The sequence below is a fragment of the Drosophila elegans genome, unplaced genomic scaffold (genome assembly GCF_018152505.1).
Source record: "Drosophila elegans isolate 14027-0461.03 unplaced genomic scaffold, ASM1815250v1 contig_814, whole genome shotgun sequence".
Lineage (NCBI taxonomy): Eukaryota > Metazoa > Arthropoda > Insecta > Diptera > Drosophilidae > Drosophila > Drosophila elegans.
Window position 1 is genome coordinate 6,423,863 of NW_024546167.1, and position 6,000 is coordinate 6,429,862.

Sequence of the window (6,000 nt, forward strand, 5' to 3'; positions counted from 1 at the left end):
ACCAGTCTTTATTCTTGTTTCGGAAGCTGCTGCAGCCGTCCAATCATCGACCACACGTTTGGCATATGAAATGATTTGTGCCCATTGTTCAATTGTTGGACGTGTCGGCTCCTCGGGCTTTGTGGCCGTTCTGGGTTCCTGGCCTGTTCTGAATTGATTTGGCTCTGGAAGCCGGTTGCCAGTTGCCTGTCGCCCGCTGTCGATGGCGCGTATTGATAATTGAAATCAGGCATGAAATCGCTGCGGCCACTTGAATTATGGCGTTTGCCTGGCGCTTTTGTTCTCGCCACACTCTCTCCACTCGGGCACCCCAAAGACATCCGACACAGTAGCGGCTGTGAATTTGCATAACAATTTGAAATTCTTGGCCAGTAACGAGAAGGATGGAGGATTCCCCTGCCCCTCTGATTGATTGCCGCACGCTTTGGCGCTTTGATTGTGAGCAGATTCCCACTTTGGCCGAAAGACTAATCAAAATTCCGACTTTTTTGGTCTGCAATTAACAAAGATATCCTCCTTTCTTCTTAATATTTACCGATGTCCAATTCAAATATTAAAAAAAAGCAATACAAAAGAAATAAGAACACAGAAATATATTTTTAATATCTTTGTGAGCAAAGAAATGGCTCCTCCTGTTCGTTATTTGTATTTTTTACATGCCACACCCACGACTGCATATGCCTGCAGCTAAAAACTTGACAGGCCACAAAGTGGAGAAGCAGAAACTTCAAGCCGGAGACAGTTGAAAAGAGCAACCAAGGGCACAAAGTTGCAAAAGTTCGCAGAATATATGGGAGCCAGGCTAAGATGAATCAAGAAACATGAGAAATTGACACTCTGTAATAAAATTAAACTATATTAAAATTAGTTAAATCTATTATAAATTTTTAATATTCTTAACTACATCAAAAAAAGTCAAATTTTAGAGAATAACAATTTTGCATATATTTTAAAATGAGCACGAAGTATTCCTCGCATACGAATAACTCATGGACAACCGTAAAAAAGGATATTAATGAGGGCATTTAAAGCAGCCTTTGGGCCACCAACGAAGACAAGAGATGAGGATGCCTTGGAGACAGCAGCTGGCAAAGACAGTGGTTGAGATTTCTTAATGGCTTCCATGTGGGTGGCCCCTTTTCCTTCGGACTCCCTCTTGCTCGTTTTTAGCTCTAACAGTTGCATTTATTAGTTCTTGTGAAAATGTTTTACGCTTGAGCGCTGCAATTAGCGTTGCAATAGTGGAACGAAAGGAGATGGAACCTAGAAATGCCGGAGGAAAATAAGAAAAAAAGGAAACGGTCTGTTACCATGTTTATTACTAGCTTTAACTAGTTCAAATTCATAAAAATTAAAGCGGTTACTTTGTTAAAATATAAATTTAAAATTTTTAGAAATTTAAAAATGTTTAAATATATAATTTTATTTTTAGCATAACAAAATTAAATATATTTTGATCAAGCCGAACTATTCTGTTATCTAAATTTCGTAGAAATAGCCTGATTCTTAAATAAAAACTTTCTTATTCAAGATGTCTTCATATATTGGTCTACATGCAAAGCACTTTTGACAGCTTTTTATGCATTTTTTTTTTAAAAAAGGGTCACACATAAGCTCAATATGTTTTTGGCAGCTGCTTGCGAAAATTGTCGATCGATGGCTTCTTTGACACTTTGTGTGCACTAAAAGGCATCTGCTGCAACCGCCGTTAACCCCTAGAAATCCACCATATACCGAGAGACATGTGTGCTTAAAATTCTATCTACGGACCGCACAAGTGTCCGTGTTTGCGTTGCCGCGCTTGTTTGTCGTCTATTTGCTTAGACATTGCGCTCGCGTCGTTTGGAATCGCATCGCATGGCCCGCATACATGGCGTATGCGTAACCTTGAGCTTTGTATTCCGATGATATTCCACAGGCAAGCCGCGAGTAGACCGACATCGATGATGATGATGTTTCTGCTGCTGCTGCAGAATCGTCGAGCTAACGACACGCATAGGCTGCAATACGCTTGAAAAATATAACAATTATGGCTGGTTAAGAATTCTAGCTTTGCTCCCTCTCTCCAAAACCGTCCATCTCTTTCTATGGCCATGCAGTGCAATTAGTTACTTGAGTGCTGAGTACATAGTGGAATCGTAATCGATTCAAATGATTGTGGATTGCCAGTTCTTCGAGGTCTCTGTAGTCATTAGATTAACAGAAACGTTCAACTGTGAAGTTACTAAGCTTAAATATGGAAAACATAAGAAAGCATAGTGAAGCGTTCCTTTTTTAGATAATAGTAAAGGTACGTTTTAATATTTATATAATATTTATAGTTTCTGTCAAAAGTTTACAGGAGACATTTGCGACCCCATAAAGTATATATATTCTTGATCAGCATCACTAGGAGAGTCGATCTAGGAATGTCCCCTTTGTCCGTCTGTCTGTTTGTCCGTCTGGAACTAATGGGCATTAGACGATTGAGTTCTTTCTTGTTTTAAAATTAATTGTTACAGAACAAAATAATAAGAACTTCTTCAAAATAGTTTCTTTTCCAAGCCGTTCATCCCATATGCAATCGTAGCATTATAGACATTAAGCCCATATATTTGTAGAGCTCGATCAAAACTCCCGCTCAAGTTTTCAGTGTCATCGCTGCGAATGCGTAATCTAACGTTCCATATTGCGCATACGCAATGCAATCCGCTCGCACCGCCAACCTTGCCACTTCCACGCTGACGATCTTCCGGCTGGCATAAGTACAAAGGAAATTGGCGATAGCGAAAACAACTTCGGCAGCATCAATAACAACAACGACAAGTGCAACCGGTCGGCTGCATTAATGCCAAGAATTTCTAATAGGAAATGCCAAACAGAAAAACTAAATTGCTCCAGCAACTCAACAAAAGCAGCCAGCCATTAAAAAGGCGCGACATTGTGAGGGACGGGGCGGGGCTGGGTCTAAAAAAGTTTTGCTTACGTGACCACAGCAGCAGCAGCAGCAGCAGAAGATTTACACGTCTGACCTTGGGGGCGAAAATCTTGCTGCAATCTTCAATAATAAAATTAAATATAATTGCCGGAGGGAGACGATAGAATAGAGCGCTGCCAGCTAGCAACTGCAACAACAATGGCAAATGCAAAGGCAAACTGCCAATCAAATTGTCAGTCAAGTGGAAAAGAGCAAAAACTGACACACGAGCGCGCCCGCGAAGAAATTTTCCCAAAGCAAAACTTCTCGCTCTTACCCGAGACCAGAGAGATCGGGCAGAAAACTAACACCCCGGCCATATTCCAGCCGTCCGTCCATATACTATATACTATATACTATATGGGATGTGTGCGAAACTTGGCAAAAACAAATAGTGAAAAGACCTTGAAACGCTGCTGGGATTGGAGGCAGCCGAAACAACAACAAAATGCAAAATCACCCTGGAATAACCAGCAACAACTACAAAAAAATGCAACACGCAAACTTAGAACCGAAACGAGCGAAACAAATCGACAGGCGGATGGAACGGCAACAATAGCAGCTGCCGCAGCCATGTTAAAAATAAATAAACAAAATACTTGCAACTATTTCGCAAGAACCCACTGTGAATTAAGCCTTAGCATCGACGAATTTCGATGACCCTTTTTAAACTAAAAGGCAGATTGCCTATACCACTTGATTGAATGGAAACCACAATTTGACAAAGAAATTCTGAAAATACAAATATTGTTTTTTTTTTTTTTTAATTTTTGCTTATTCCATTTTTTTTGTTGTAATTATTTCAAATGTTTAATATGTTTGATTGGCTTAACAATAAATGCTTCTTTTGAATCTTTTATATTGTTGCAATTGTTTTTTATGATGAGTATTACAAAAATATTAAATTTAATTACTATTGTAATTATCAGTGTGTCTTCTTAAATTTTGCATATTTATTGAAAAGCTTTTTAATATGCCAATAACTCATTAATTTGATGTGCACATTTTTCTCGATCACTAAACTTTGACTAATCGAACATTAACTCGATTTAGCACCAATAAAAGGCTTAGAAATAATTTGTTAGAGTATTGCAAATTGACCTAATTATATTTCAGAAGATGCATTCTGCAGCAATTTGTAAAATGAGCGTATTACAGATTGTGAAATCGCAGGGCGATGCTACGGGAGATGCTGGTAAAGTAAAGGCTTGTGGTTATGGGCTTGTACTTGGCACCAGCTCATTTCATTATCATCTTCATTAGGCAAGAGCGAGGGAAGGAGATGCAGCCGGGGCAGCGAGATAAGCTGAGGCGGATTCTCCATTACATCTCAGAAAAGCGCCGCGGCGTCGACAGCGTCTTATGGCGCAGTAAAGAATTATATTCCATCGACGCCGCCGTCTCTGCTGCGCTGCTGCGTACAGTGAGCACCCCGGTTATACAAAAAATTATACAATGTTTATTTTTTAAAAATGAAAATTAATTGTTATAGAAAATTGGTAAAAAATAAACAAATAAAATTTAGTTGTTAAATAACATATGTCAATAAAATGTTATTAGTTTTTCACTTTCCAAGTATAACAAGAAAGGGAGCAAGCTTTGTCCTCATAATGTATATATATTCTTGATCAGCAACAACTATGAATGTCGATCTAGCCAAAGGATATAAAAACTTTGGCTTGCCAAAAAGTATGCTTCCATTGCACAGTTAAGTCTCAAAATGGAGACATTTTTATCAGGTAATTTAAGATGGATATATTTTAGGTCCAAAAATGGCTGGCAATTGAATATTAAATGTATTGTGTAATACCTGTATTTCTGTTTCAGTTTTAGAATAACTTTTTGCTGCTGTTGTTGTGCGGAAATTTTGCTGTACTTTTTTTGTTACTCAGCGTCGCCCATTTGACCGCAGCGCAAGAGTGTGAAAGAGATGGGCGTTGAGCGGGACGAAGAGTGTGCAAGCTCGGCGGCAACTAAATCATGTGACTTTTTCTCCTGCCCGCACAGAAACACTTTTTGTCGTACCCCAAATGTACTTTTAACTTGGATTTTTTTATGCGAGAATTTTGGTTATTAAGCAAAGTTCAGAACAATGCAGTTTTGCTGATTTGTTGCTCCCGCCATTACTTTAAGTCGCATTTTATGGGAAAGGGGGAAAATTTTAGACTGCCTTCTGGGGTTAAGGTTTGGCGGGGACAAGGGTTGCGGCTCAGTTATGGTGTGGTTCGTCAAATGGAAATTGAGCTGGGAATTACCTCAGCGGAGAGGAACGAATCTATTGAAAGATTCTGCTTATTACCGATGAATTCTGGGAACCCAGTATTTTTGCTATGGAAACAAATAAAACGAGCTCTACTCTAAATGGCCTAATTATTCCAAGCTTGCGCTAATGTTAATGGAAGGAAATTTTAGGTGTTTGCATTGTTAACAAAGTACTTATATATTGATGCAAGAAATCTCATAAATTACTTATACTTAATTTTATGCTTAGGGATTTTTTAGTTTTTAAAAATAGAGAACATTTTAATAATGTCATTAAGTTTGTTCGCCTCTATTTTTTTTTAATGTTTTAAATTTTTTCAGGATATTCTAAATTATTTGAATTGGCTGTAGAAGATCAAGGAGAATCTTATACCACATCAACTTTATTTTCCAATTCAACTACAATTGCCCAAATTTCAATTAAAAATTAGCTTTCCCAAACAGTTTTTTAAAGCGTTTTAAGAACCCTATTCTAACAAACAATTTATAGTAAATGATTTCAAAACTCTTAAATTAAATCATTTTAATGCTAGGAAAATCGAATATGTTTATACCTAACTGCTAAAAGAATTTCCTCCTCACGAGTTCGGACATGAATATTGGTTTATTGACTCACAATTTGCAACTAATGTAGAGGTCATGGCATAACCATTGAAACTCAATTTCAAAATAATGATGTTTAATTAATTACATAGCTTCATTTCAGTAACGTTCCTTCCAACCAAACGCTCCTGCCTTGTCTATTGTTAGACGGTACAATTGACAGTTGAGAAGACAGCGTC

General features: G+C 38.0%; 1 long non-coding RNA gene across 1 annotated transcript; it reads left to right on the forward strand.

Annotated features, from left to right (window-relative positions):
- Positions 1–2,188: 2,188 nt before the first annotated feature.
- LOC108138295 lies at positions 2,189–4,386 on the forward strand. Its single transcript, XR_001774100.1, has 3 exons — positions 2,189–2,290; positions 4,073–4,151; positions 4,220–4,386. It is a non-coding gene; the product is annotated as an uncharacterized LOC108138295 (long non-coding RNA).
- Positions 4,387–6,000: the final 1,614 nt, after the last annotated feature.